Below are 13,208 nucleotides of genomic sequence, written 5' to 3'. Positions count from 1 at the left end.
TACGTCACACAGTGTAAAGTCAGAATCTGTCACTGAGTCCGGTGTCTTTTAAGTAACGCAGCAGTGCCTTCAGGGCAGCATCGCGCCGTTGTTTGTGTAGGCGAGTTTCCAAGGATGTTTTCAGTTATTGGGCGTTTGTCCAGTTGATCTATCGTGGCTGAGAGAGTTGCTCTCTGCGGGTTGAAACGAGGGTACTCACAAAGGTGTGCGATTGTTTCGTTGCACCCGCAGGATTCACAAAGTGGACTATTGGCCATTCCGATAAGAAAGGAGTACGCATTTGAAAATGCTAGTCCGAGTCATAGACGGACTAGAAGTGTACAGTCCCGTCGTGGAAAGTCGAACGGAATACGGAACTCTAAACTAGGGTCCAGGGCATGAAGGCGTACACTTGTGAAATCAGATGATTTCCATTGAATTAATTTTAGCTCACGCGCAAGCGCGGAAAGTTTTTTCGCTGCGTCGGCTCTCGAAAGAGGAATGGCAAGGCAGTTAACACCGCCATGGGCTGATCGGGCCGCTGCGTCCACTCGATCATTGCCATACATGCCGCAGTGACTAGGCAACCACTGATATATTATATCGTGTCTTTCATCAACTATGCGAGGGTGTAATTGGCTGACTGGGTTGGTTGACTGGGTTGGTTGACTGGTTGGTGACTCTTGGTTTACTGGGTTGGTATTGCCAAACTAATACAGGCACTGCAGTCATCTTCTTCGCCTGGTACCGATGAAATCACCGCGGTGTTTCTGAAGCACACTGAGACAGATTCATCAATAATCCTGTCACAAATATTTACTCAGTCTTTGCAGTGTTCCCAGCTTCCTCATGACTGAAAGGCGGGGAGGGTGGTACCAGATCCCAAGCAAGGTAATTTATCCAGCCCCCTAAACTATAGACCCATCACATTAACCATCATTCCTTGTAAGCTTCTCGAACATGTAATATACTCCAATCTGGTAACTTTCCTGGAAAGTAAGAACTTCTTCTGTATGCATCAACACGGCTTCAGGAAACATTACTCTTGTGAATCCCAGCTCCTACTTTTTACAAACGACGTCTTTAACATCCTAGATCGCAACTGTTTCGTAGATTGCATTTTTCTTGACTTTCAAAATGCATTTGACACCGTCTCTCACCGCCTTCTTCTAAAATTGAAAACCCTTAACATCGGCCCCAGCGTACTCCAGTGGATTGAGTGATCTTTATTAAATCGAAAACAGTACGTCACGGCAAACAGCTATGACTCTCCTAATTCTACTGTAACTTCCGGTGTACCTCAAGGAACCGTTATGGGGCCGTTACTCTTCTTAATTTATATTAACGATCTTCCTAACCACGTTTCCTCACAGATTAGACTTTTTGCCGACGATTGTGTAATTTACCGGGAGATAACTAAACCAGGCGACGCACTGCTGCTTCAAGCTGATCTAAACGTCGTTCAAGCATGGTATACTCAATGGCTAATGAAACTGAATGTAAATAAATGCAAAGTAATGAGGGTATGTCGTAACAATAACGCTCCTACCCTTTATCCTTACTATCTCAATAATGCTATCTTAGAAGCTGTTAGTTCATATAAATACCTTGGCGTTCATATATCGAATACCTTGACATGGCAAACTCACATATATTTCGTGGCTAACAATGCTAATCGCATGTTAGGTTTCCTTCGCCGAAACTTTTCATTGGTTCCTATCTCTTTAAAACAGTTATTGTATAAAACACTTGTAAGGTCGAAACTCGAATATGCCGCCTGTATCTGGGATCCTCACTCTGCCTCGCTTACCTCCTCTCTCGAAGCTATTCAAAACCGAACCGCCCGTTTCATCCTTTCTAATTACTCTCGCACCGCAAGTGTTACTGCAATGAAAATTTTCCTGGACCTCCCTGACCTTACGACACGAAGAAAAATGGCGCGGCTTGGGCTATTCCACAAAATATGCTATACCAATCATCACCTCAAGAATGCACTACTGGCTGCTCCTCATTATATTTCAGCACGCACCGATCACAACTTCAAGGTTCACGTCCCAAGTTCACGTACAAACTTACACGCTTATTCCTTCATTCCAAGGACATCGACCAGCTTGAACCGCCTCCATTGTCAGCATCCCCGTTCCATCATCTTTCAAAACCGCGATTTCCAATTCTTGCATTGAGACCCACTCCTCTCTGTAACGCCCCAGGTGGCATTGAGAGTATTGAAATAATAATAAATAAATAAATAAATAAATAAATAAATAAATAAATAAATAAATTATATCATGTCTTTCATCAACTATGCGAGGGTGTAATTGCCTGATCTCTGCCACGAGCTGCTCATATGATCCATGGCGCAGTACTGAGAGTAAACTCTGGAGGGCTGCCTTGGAGTCACAGAAGATTGACCATGGATGGGGTGGATGGATGGTAACGGCCACAAGATGACACACGTGGTGGATTATGGATGCAACCGCACACAATCAACTGATCACAAGCGAAGGGGCGTTACAGCTGAAATGCCGGCAAGACGAGGAAGTTCAAGTACAGCTACGCCGGTAGCACAGTCCATGAGCGCCGACTGAGTCGACGAAATATGCAATCCACGAATGACATCGTTGGCGCATTGCTCGAGGATGACAACACTTACAAAAAATCACCAGCCCTTCCCCTGTCGAGAAAATGGGGGTAAGCGAAGCTTGTGGCAACACAACGCTGTCACAGGCGTTCCACTTCATTTGCCCTAAACTCAGGGTCGGCGGCTCTTCGCTGATGTTTGGCCTCAACATAGCCCTCCCGCAACTCGGGGTCCGCGGCTTTTTGCTGCCGTTTCGCCTGGGCTTCGGAAGACCTCACGCTAGAGTCGACATGCTAGAATCAGACGACAAGATTCGCTTACCGCCATTTTCTCGACAGGGGAAGGGCTGGTTATTTTGTCTCTTTGGTTTCCACGAGTGACAAGGGTAGTTCAAGGGCGCGTTAGAGGTCCACGAGCCCACGGGGGTATGTGTCATTGAACACATTGAGGGACGCACTAATCTGGCAAAGAGAGTGAATGTCCATGACACGCGCGGAATAGGTTGTTGGTATTCGACACGGACTTGTATTAAGAATCACCCCTCAAATTATTGCAGGATTGCATTCACATTTGTCACTCTTAAAAGCCACCAACATCATTTTCTGCAGTGCTATTACTGCTTTCTTTCTTTTTCTTCTAATTTTGATGTTGCACAGAAAATATGTGATGGCCTTGTTCAATCAACTTTGCAGGAAGGCCTAAACATTCTGGACAAATTCTTGAAAGAAAGAGGAACGGAGCTGTCTTACAGTAAGACGGCTGTGCTACCCTTTACCACAGGGTGCCTAAAGGACTTTCAGCTGTGCCTTGAGAGACAACGTTTAGACATAGTAAAGCAACACAAATTTCTGGGGGTTATACTAGACAGACAACTTTCTTGGAATGCTCACATTAAAGCACTTGAAGAACAAATAAACTCAACAATGAATGTTCTTCACCGCGTAGCAGACACGACATGGGGAGGGTCGGTTTCTTCACTGCTGAAAGTACATAATGCACTTATAAAGCAAAAAATAGCTTATTCTTCATCTGTTCTTCATGTAATCTCCCGTTCATCGGAAGAGCGACTTCAACGATTAATAGCTAGATGCCTTAGAGTATGCCTAGGTGTTCCCCGAGCAACCTCAAGTTCCTTAGTAATTGCAGAGACAAGTCATGCTCCATTCCCTATTATGAGGACGGTTGAAACCTGTCGAAAATACTATCGCGTTTCATTGCAGCACAAAAGGCACCCACTAGCAATTACACTTATTGAGATAGACAGGGCGAACATCAATATGGGGATTCAGGTGCAAAAAAATCTACTACCGCACAACGAATTTTGGATCTCAGATATTTCCTACCCTCCATGGCGACTTGTCGCCCCAAAGATTGAACTTTCGGTTGACGGATTTATTCGCAAACGAGACATGTTTATGCTAGCAGCCCAACAACTGGCGCTGTACAAGATATACTTTCGGTACCCTGGATATATTCAAGCGTATACAGACGGTTCTTGTCAAACAAATTCTTCTAGAGCTGCCTTTGTCATTCCAGAATGGAACCGAATACAGGCGTTTCAACTGTCTCACACGACATCATCAACTACAGCAGAACTTTTTGCAATAATGTCTTTGTTACGATACATTAATTCAACGCAAAAAGGGAACCAATGGGTCATCCTTTGTGACTCACACGCAGCTTTGTCGTCACTTCGTGGTGGCATCAGCGGTTCCCTAAACATGGCGTTCATGAACGCCAACCGAATAATCCCCCACTTCGCCACACACCAGTGGGCAGCATCGCTGTCTAGCGTCAACTCGCGGTACCAGCTCGATCTGATCGTGAGAGCGCGCCGGGCGGCCGCGGCTCATGGGGTTCTGGACTGAGGACTCAAACCACGCCCAGGGCCTCACGAAGAAGGAGAAGAAACATTACGAAACTCTTTGAGGGAGGAGGGGGTGGGGGGGAAGCAAGAAATGGGGTGCATTCTGCAGGAGCATTTTTAACACTTACTGGAAACTTAAAAACATACAACTGCGTTTTTCTGAGTTGGTCGCGCTTTTTTTCTTTTGTTTTTTTTTAATCTTTGGTTAGGTGTAATTGCATGACCGAATATTTCAAGCTGCCATTACAAACAGGAAAAGAACGTTACGCAACTGATTCTCAATGAAACAGTTTGCGCTTTATAATGTTTTAACTGTTACATCATCCGTATACTTACTTTCCACAATGCTTGAGTTTACAATGTTCAAGACTTGTTCTGTTCCGTACGTATGAAAATGCATAAGGACCCATGCAATAGGCCTGAAAAATAAGATGTATGTGGTATCACTGATTTATTTTCATAACACTACTGTTACTATTTGCTTCTCGGCTTCCAGATGAAGTTGAATTACGACTATAAATTTATTGGTGTGACTTAAAAGTCTGTAACATCTACTTTTTTCTGGTCAGAAAGATAGCACTGTCGCATGAAGAATATAGCACAATTTGGCCTATTGAGGTGCATTAGCTAAAGCTGTGAACATGGCTTGCATGAGAAATCGCAATATTCTAGTAGCTAATAAAAAGATTCAATAACGACTACTCTGTTTAGTTTAGGATATAAAGAGCTATATTCAAACCGAGGAGTAGCGAAATCCTGTCTGCTTAACAGAAATTACTTTCATTTGCAGATTTTTTATTAAATACCCAAGCACTGCGTGTTTTCATGCAGATAATGTTCGCCTGCTCAAAAAAATCCATCTGAAAATGCGGAACAGCGCTAACATAAAAAAGCGATATGCAAGAAATTCAGACGGTATGGCAGTACAATATAGCTTACTTCGAATTCCACGTTGTTTCAGGCCCATTCTGACATGATATACCACAGCAGCGATCATGTGGCTCTTGCGTAAGATGAGAGCACGCTCTTACGTGCTGCCGTAGCTGTGACCCCTGTAGCGACCGCACCTTTCATGACACCACTGACACGTGCTAAAGACATGGCTAATGAAGGCTTCGCTTGACTGGCGGTATTGCTACCGCATTGAATAGAGTAATCATCGGACAGATTCCACAGTGCACTGTGATCCCACACACGATCAGTATGCATACTTTGAGCATGTATACTACAGTCTGACTGCAGTGCCTCTCGCACTCATCTTCGAAGTTTACATTGCATGTGTATGGCACTGCTGATTTATTACCATGTGTCCTGTGGAGTATTTTGCGAAAGACTATGTATATCCACCTTGCCGACTGTCTTGTTTCAAAGTAAGCAGTCTTTCCAGTACCATCGCTTCCAGAACGCCCTGGTTCTACGATCGAATGCATGAAATTTCAATGTATCCCACCCTCCTAACCTACCATTATATTTGGTCCGATTCATCATCTGTGTTCCAGCAGTTGATACTCACAAGTGACCAAGTGTCATGAGAGCCATCAGCTCGTCTTCTCTTTAGCCGGACTGATCGACACAATGATGGCAGACGCTGTCATAAGGTGCGAGCGCGGTGAAAGTTTAGACAGGTGTCTCAACGACTCCCGGGAACGCGTCATTTCTTCATTCAGGTTTTCCGCTTTTCTAGCTACGAATGCAACAAGTCAGGGGGCATCATTTCCCCTTTCTAAAGCATGAAACTTTATGGTGTGATCTCCGCGAGTGTGTATAAACATGCGGAAATGTTCAGATAAAACTGAAACATTGTGTTCGAAAAATGAAGGTGTTAAGTGCTGTTCGTATCGAATGCGAATGTGTTACTTTTTCCGCTTCTGTGATTACTGGGGAACCATAACAAAATATGTCATAGGGGTATGGACCACGTTTTGAGAGCTTTCCGACACTGTTTTACGGTTGCACACAGGACAAATCACGAATTGGCGACATAATGCACTGGAGAGCAGCTTTTTGGAGTCGGAGAAGATTGACCATGCCTGAGTGGGTTCTTCAAATACGAACTCTAGAGCAGCATGGAGGGCGGCAAGTTCTGCAGCCAACGATGATGTAAAATGCGATGTCGTTAACTTTATTGTGACGGACTTCGCGGAAACAAGCACTGCTCCTGCTGAGCTTGCAGAAGAAACTGAACCATCCGTGTAAATGCGAAGGCGTTCGCTGTGTTTTTCATGCAGGAACAGTAGTGTGGCTTGTTGTAAGGTTAAATATTGATACGGAACAGCCGCTGCCACAGTGTGACTACACTGAGGAGAAGGAAGACGACGAGTTCCTGCTTGCTATAGCGTCGCCATTTCGGTCTCCGTTATCTTCCCTGTAAATAAAGTGTAAATAGCCTTGGGCACCAGTTACACGTAACATTATTTGGTGGAGGTGCGGGGTATCGATCCCAGTACCTCACGGCAGTGACGTCGATATCAAGAAGATGGTTTCCTTTGACCTTACACCTGCTCAAGTTTAAGCCCTCTGCCACGTTCTCGAAGGCTATCGCGACATCTTTAACTTTGACAATTGACACTTAGGCCAAACGTCCATCGTGACCCATCGCATAAATACTGGCGATGCGAACCCTATACACCGCCGTCCATATCCTGTTTCTGCGTCGGAACGAGCTGTTATCCAACAGGAAGTTAAAAAGATGCTTGAAAAGGACATTATCGAGCCTTCCTGTAGTCCCCGGGCTTCTCCCGTCGTACTTGTCAAAAAGAAGGATGGCACGTGGCGCTTTTGTGTAGATTATCGCCACCTGAACAAAATCACAAAAAAGGACATTTACCCTTTGCCACGCATTGATGATGCTCCAGACTGCCTATACGGTGCCACCTATTTTTCTTTTATCGACTTACGGTCCGGCTACTGGCAGATATCCGTCGACGACATAGACAGAGAGATGACTTCATTTGTTACCCCTGACGGTCTTCAAGGGGATGCCTTTCGGTCTCTGTTACGTGCCCGCGACCTTCGAACGAATGATGGACTTTTTGCTTCAGGGGTTCAAGTGGTCCACCTGTTTGTGCTATCTGGACGACGTCATCGTTTATCGCCCACATTCGACACGCATCTAGGCCGTCTTTAAGCGATTCTTGGCGTATTCCGCCGGGCCGGTCTCCAGTTGAACTCGTCAAAATGCCACTTCGCTCACCGCCAAATATCCGTCCTTTGACACCTCGTGGATGCCAGAGACGTGCGACCTGATCCGGCCAAAATTCGCGCCGTTACGAACTTTCCTGTCCCGAAGTCTACTAAGGACTTTCGTAGTTTCGTAGGGCTCTGCTCTTATTTACGACGCTTTGTAAAGGATTTTGCTACCATTGCACGTCCGCTTAGCGACCTCTTGAAGAACGACGTCCCGTTTTCTTGGGGTCCTGACCATGCCGCATCTTTTTCGCAGCTCACTACTCTCCTTACCACGGCTGCAATCCTGGCCCACTTTAAATCGTCTGCATCAACGGAAGTTCGAACTGATGCCAGTGATCACGGCATAGGAGTAGTGTCAATATAACGCCAACGTGGACACGATGCCGTTATAGCCTATGGCAGCCTATCACCCGCCGAGCGCAATTATTCGATCACACAGCGCGAGTGCCTCGCTCTTGTGTGGGATGTTGCGAAGTTTCGGTCATACTTGTACGGACGCCCATTCTGTGTCATCACTGATCACCACGCTCTCTGCTGGCTATCCTAGCTAAAAGACCCCACGGGACGACTCGTGCAGGAACAGTAGTGTGGCTTGTTGTAAGGTTAAATATTGATACGGAACAGCGGCCGCCACAGTGTGGCTACACATAGGAGAAGGAAGACGACGGTTTCCCGCTTGCTATAGCGTCGCCATTTCGGCCTCCGTTGTCTTCCTTGTAAATAAAGTGTAAATAGCCTTGGGCATCAGTTACACGCAACAATATGACGACTGTGTTTTCTTTTGAATTCCGGAAATTGTTAGGAGGGCTTTGAGGGGATCTAGCCACAACAAAGATAATTGTGGTCTTGCTGCAGGCGAGAAGTTCGAGGGTAGCACTGCACGATGCGTAGCAATCATATCAATGAACACAGAGTGTGGTCTAGAAGTAGGAAGTGATGCGAGGTGGTGTGATGGAATCCGGGCGAAATGCCTTATGTGCATTCTTAAGGCATCGACGCGAATATATGTTGTGGCTGGGTGATCACAAGCGATGACGACAGTTGCTACTGAAGATGCACATTTCGGAAGGACAAGGCATATTCTCCGTGCTTCAGCTTGAATCCACTGGAAAACGGATACGTTTGTTCTTCGGGTCCTGCCCAGCACAGGTAAGCTGTAGCGCATGAATCCGAGGGAAAGTGCAGTATGAAGTTCAAGCATCGCTAGTACAGATGCACCCCACGATTTCCCGCAAGAACTCTTTGCACGTGGGTGATCATGGTGTGTTTCTTTTTCATGTAGGCAAATGAGGCCTCCAGGACAGGTCTCGATCTATTATTACTCCCCGAAATCGGTGGGTCTTCTCATAACTAATAGCCTGTACATTTATTTAATTGGGTATGGGCCCATCGCCTTGCGCGTGAAGGCAACCAGCGAGCACTTCTCAGATGACAGCTCTAGTCCTCGTCCTTGAAGTTAGTTTGACGTCAGTGCAGCCGCTCTCTAAAGCCTGGCACGTACGGGTAGACGCGTTACCACTGATGCCCAGATCCAGATGTCGTCTGCGTATATCGACAGATTCACGAACCGCGGAAGTACATCAACACGGCCGATGAGCGCAAGTTTAAAGACAGTGGGCCTCAGGACTCCACCTTGAGGCACACCGCGACAAGTACAATTGTGCGTTGTTGTACCATCTTCTGTCTGTAGGGAACGCGGCAATCGTCTGCGTGCGAACTTCTGCGTGATTTAGACAGTTATCAAGCCGATATCCTGCTTGCCCGCCGCATGGGAAGTACTAACTCCGCCCTGATCACTTTCGCCGGCATGCACGTTCCGTTTTCCGTGTACTACCAACGACTCGAATTCCGCTGCCGTCCCCATAAGCCCCGGGCCCATTATTGCACTATCTGCCTGCAATATGGACATCGCACGTGTGCCTGCCCCGGAAACCAGCGGCTGTGCCCCACTTGTTCCACACCCATCAGCCAGCCTGATGAACCACATTCCTGCTCACCATGGTGTCTTCATTGTCAAGGCCATCACACTCCCTTTGCAGAAATATGCCCAGTTCGGAAGCAACGGGATGAAGCCTGCGCCAATGCGGCCAAGAAGCAGCGCCTCCTACACAGACAGCAGTGCAAGAGTCTCAACACGTCACAACCCCCAGTAAAACCCTCCAATCCCTCATCTATATCCAAAGTGCGCGCCTCGTCAAGCCTACTGCCTACACACAACCAGCACCGAGTGTACAACCGAAGCCTGCGGAATACGACAAGCCTGCTCCGGTCAAGCAAGATTCGCCCCTGCAGAAAGCTGTACATCAGGTAAGGTCGCCGATGACTCCCGCACCCGCACCCACAACCTACCCCTCTCCCTGCCGCGTTGAACAGCTGGAGCTGGGACTGACAGAGCTTACTTCTCGCGTATCCGCACTCACATCCCTCGTTGAGATGCAACAAGCACGTATCGAGGCAAAAGACCAATGCACTTCCAACCTCGAGACGCTCATTTCAAACCTCACACAGTCCCTTGACAATCTGAACTCCACCATAAACAAAGCATTTAATGATGCCCCAGGCCCTATAGAAGACAAGAATCACCCCTTCAAGCGCACCCACCACGTACCCGCTTCGTCAGATAGGCCTGGCCCCCGGAAACGCAAAACAACGTCATAAAACGCCTGACCTCACCTTTCACCATGGCTACAATCAGCATGGTGCTACTTCCCTTCTTCAACAGGTCACGGATATGTACACCCCTCCCTCACTTCCTTCCCTGTACCCTGAGTACACAGGGCCTCCCAATAGCGGTTTGGACAACCCCTTCACTCTGCCGGACCTAGAACGAGCCTTGGCTCAAAACAAGACTGGTACCGCTCCGGGTGCGGACCACACCACTTACTCTGTGTTGAAGAACATGCCTGATTCCGATAAAGAATTTAGTTTACACAAAATAAATGAACACTGGAGCAACAGCACTCTTCCCGATGAATGGACCTTTTCCATCATTACTCGAATACCAAAGCCCATCAAGCCCGCCACACTCTCCAACCTGCGACCCATTTCACTCACTTCCTGTGCCGGGAAAACCATATAACGCATGGTACTCGCACGTCTTACGGATCTTCTCGACGATACTCACTTCCTTCCGCACAATCAGATTGTTTTCCGCCCCCACATGTATATTCAAGACCTCTTTCTCCTTCTCCAGGAAACTTTCTTTCAATCTTCGAGGTGTCAAGCTCACGCACTTGTCACTGTGGACGTGCGCAAGGTCTTCGATACCCTACTTCATGACGCTATCCTTTCCCCCCTCCAAAACACCGGCTGTGGATCCCGTCTCTACTGTTAAGTTTCTTCTTTTCTCCGTTCTCGATAAGCTCAGTCCCGACTCGGGACCACGCTGTCCCCGCCCATCGCACTCACCCGCGGGACACCTCAAAGTGCCGTGCTCTCTCCAACCCTCTTTAATCTCGGGCTAGCCCCTCTCGCAAAATCCTTGTCTGAGATTCCGCACCTACAGTCAATTCTCTATGCTGATGATATAACCCTTTGGTTTACTCACGGCTCACCGGGGGAAGTGGAATTCACATTACAATCCGTCCTCAACCTCATTTCCGAATTCCTTTCCCGCTCTGGTATGCAAGCGCCTCCAGAGAAATCTGAGCTGCTGCTCCTTTCCGCCACTAAGTACCAACGGTCTGTGAACCCCCTCCTTAATCTCCCTGTCGCCAGTACTCCCGTCCCCCGCACGTTATCGTGCCGGGTTTTAGGCTTTCCCCTCCAAGACCACTCTTTCACCCGCGCAATGCAATCCACGATCACCACATGCCACCAAGTAACTCACTTAGTCCAACGAGTGGTCAAGCGGCGCGGCGGCCTCGACGAATGCAGAGCCAATCAACTTGTAACAGCTTTTGCCTTGAACAAAATCCTTTATTCCCTGCCATACGGCACACTTACGCAGACGCAAATGCATCGCATTCAGTCGGCTTTAAACACTCTCTATAAAGCTGCCCTACATCTTCCGACACACGCATCCACAGCCAAACTATACGCAACAGGCCTATTTATTCCCTTTGCAGAGCTATTGCGCCTCCATAGGGATCGACAACTTGGCCACCTATCCACCTCTGCGCAGGGTCATTGGCTACTGCAGCGGGCTGGCATCCGGCCCATTGACTTTCCTCTGTACATCCCTCAACGACCTCTTCCCTGCAATCTCCGCTGTGCCCCTATTCCCTCTAATATGACCCCACATCTTCATGAGGGACGACGACAAGCCCGCGCTCACTTCCACGACCCTTTTCCACCGGACACTGTCACATGCTACGTCGACGCAGCGTTCTACCAAACTCATGGCTCCACTGCTTGTGTGACAATGCCGACCCCCCTTGGCATTCCCATCACTTCTACCGCTGGCCCCTTCTCACTTCCTACTTCTTCTCTATCTCTTTAATTGGCCGCGATCGTTCAGGCAACGCACGAACTAACCCTTCTTCCTCCCTCTCCTCGCTATAGCATTTGCTCGGACTCCATGGCGGCAATCCGGGCTCTTCGAGACAACAGACTTCCCTATAATCTTCATGACGACCTTTCTAGCGCTCTCTCCCTTCTCTCCCCTACTTTGGTCACTGTGGTGTGGGTGCCAGGTCATGCGGGGATTATCGGCAATCAGCTCGCTCATAAGCTTGCCCACGAGATTAATAGCCGGGCGCCGACGATCCCCTGGCCTTGCCCGCCCATAGCGGACGAGGCACACTTTTATACGAAAACTCTGAAGCAGCACTACAAACACCTCCGGCACTCATTGCAGATACTTCCGCCACCACACCCTAGTCTCTCCACTGCCCAAGTACGCACCCTCAGGGCCATCCAGCTCAACCCTTGGTCACTCCAGCACGCCTATACCTTTATCGTTACCGCTCAGCCCCCACATGTCCCAACTGCCCCTCTACGTACGCAAATGTAGAGCACAGCCTTTTCTCTTGCCCCGCAGCCCTACAATCACCTCACTACCCTAACCCCCCACCTCCCCACTAGCGGGTGTGGTTGGCGTCGGCGGCCTTCACCGACCAGCTGGCCATGATCCTCCTGGCGGAGGAATATCTATAGGTCTGACCAGTCTGACCAGGAATATCTATAGGTCAGACCAGTCTGACCTGGAATAAAGTCTTTTCTCTCTCTCTCTCTCTCTCTCTCTCTATGTCTGTACAAAGAAGGTTCTGCCCTTCAAATAACTGTAAATTCATTACTAGACACGGCCCCCCAATCGAATGTTCCCCAAAACATCCAGAATAGTTTCATACGATACATTTGTCGTATGCGCCTTTCACGTCCAAGAACATCGCCGCATATAATCTCTTTAGACTTTTTATTGCTGTAGAGACGCGGCAAGGTCAAGCACGTTATCTATAGCGCACCGTCCATGCCGAAAGCTGGTCATAGCATCAGGGTGTATCTCGTTATGCGCCAGGTACCACTCTAGGTGAGTCAGTACCACACTCTCTATCACCTTTCGAAAACAGCTGGCAAGTGCGATGGGGATACTTACCTGACTCGACCAGAGGAACGATACGGCTGGTCTTCCACGAAGGAGGAGCCAATCCG

The sequence above is a fragment of the Dermacentor silvarum genome, chromosome 4, assembly GCF_013339745.2.
Source record: "Dermacentor silvarum isolate Dsil-2018 chromosome 4, BIME_Dsil_1.4, whole genome shotgun sequence".
Classification (NCBI taxonomy): Eukaryota; Metazoa; Arthropoda; class Arachnida; order Ixodida; family Ixodidae; genus Dermacentor; species Dermacentor silvarum.
Note: the sequence above shows the minus strand (reverse complement) of the source record.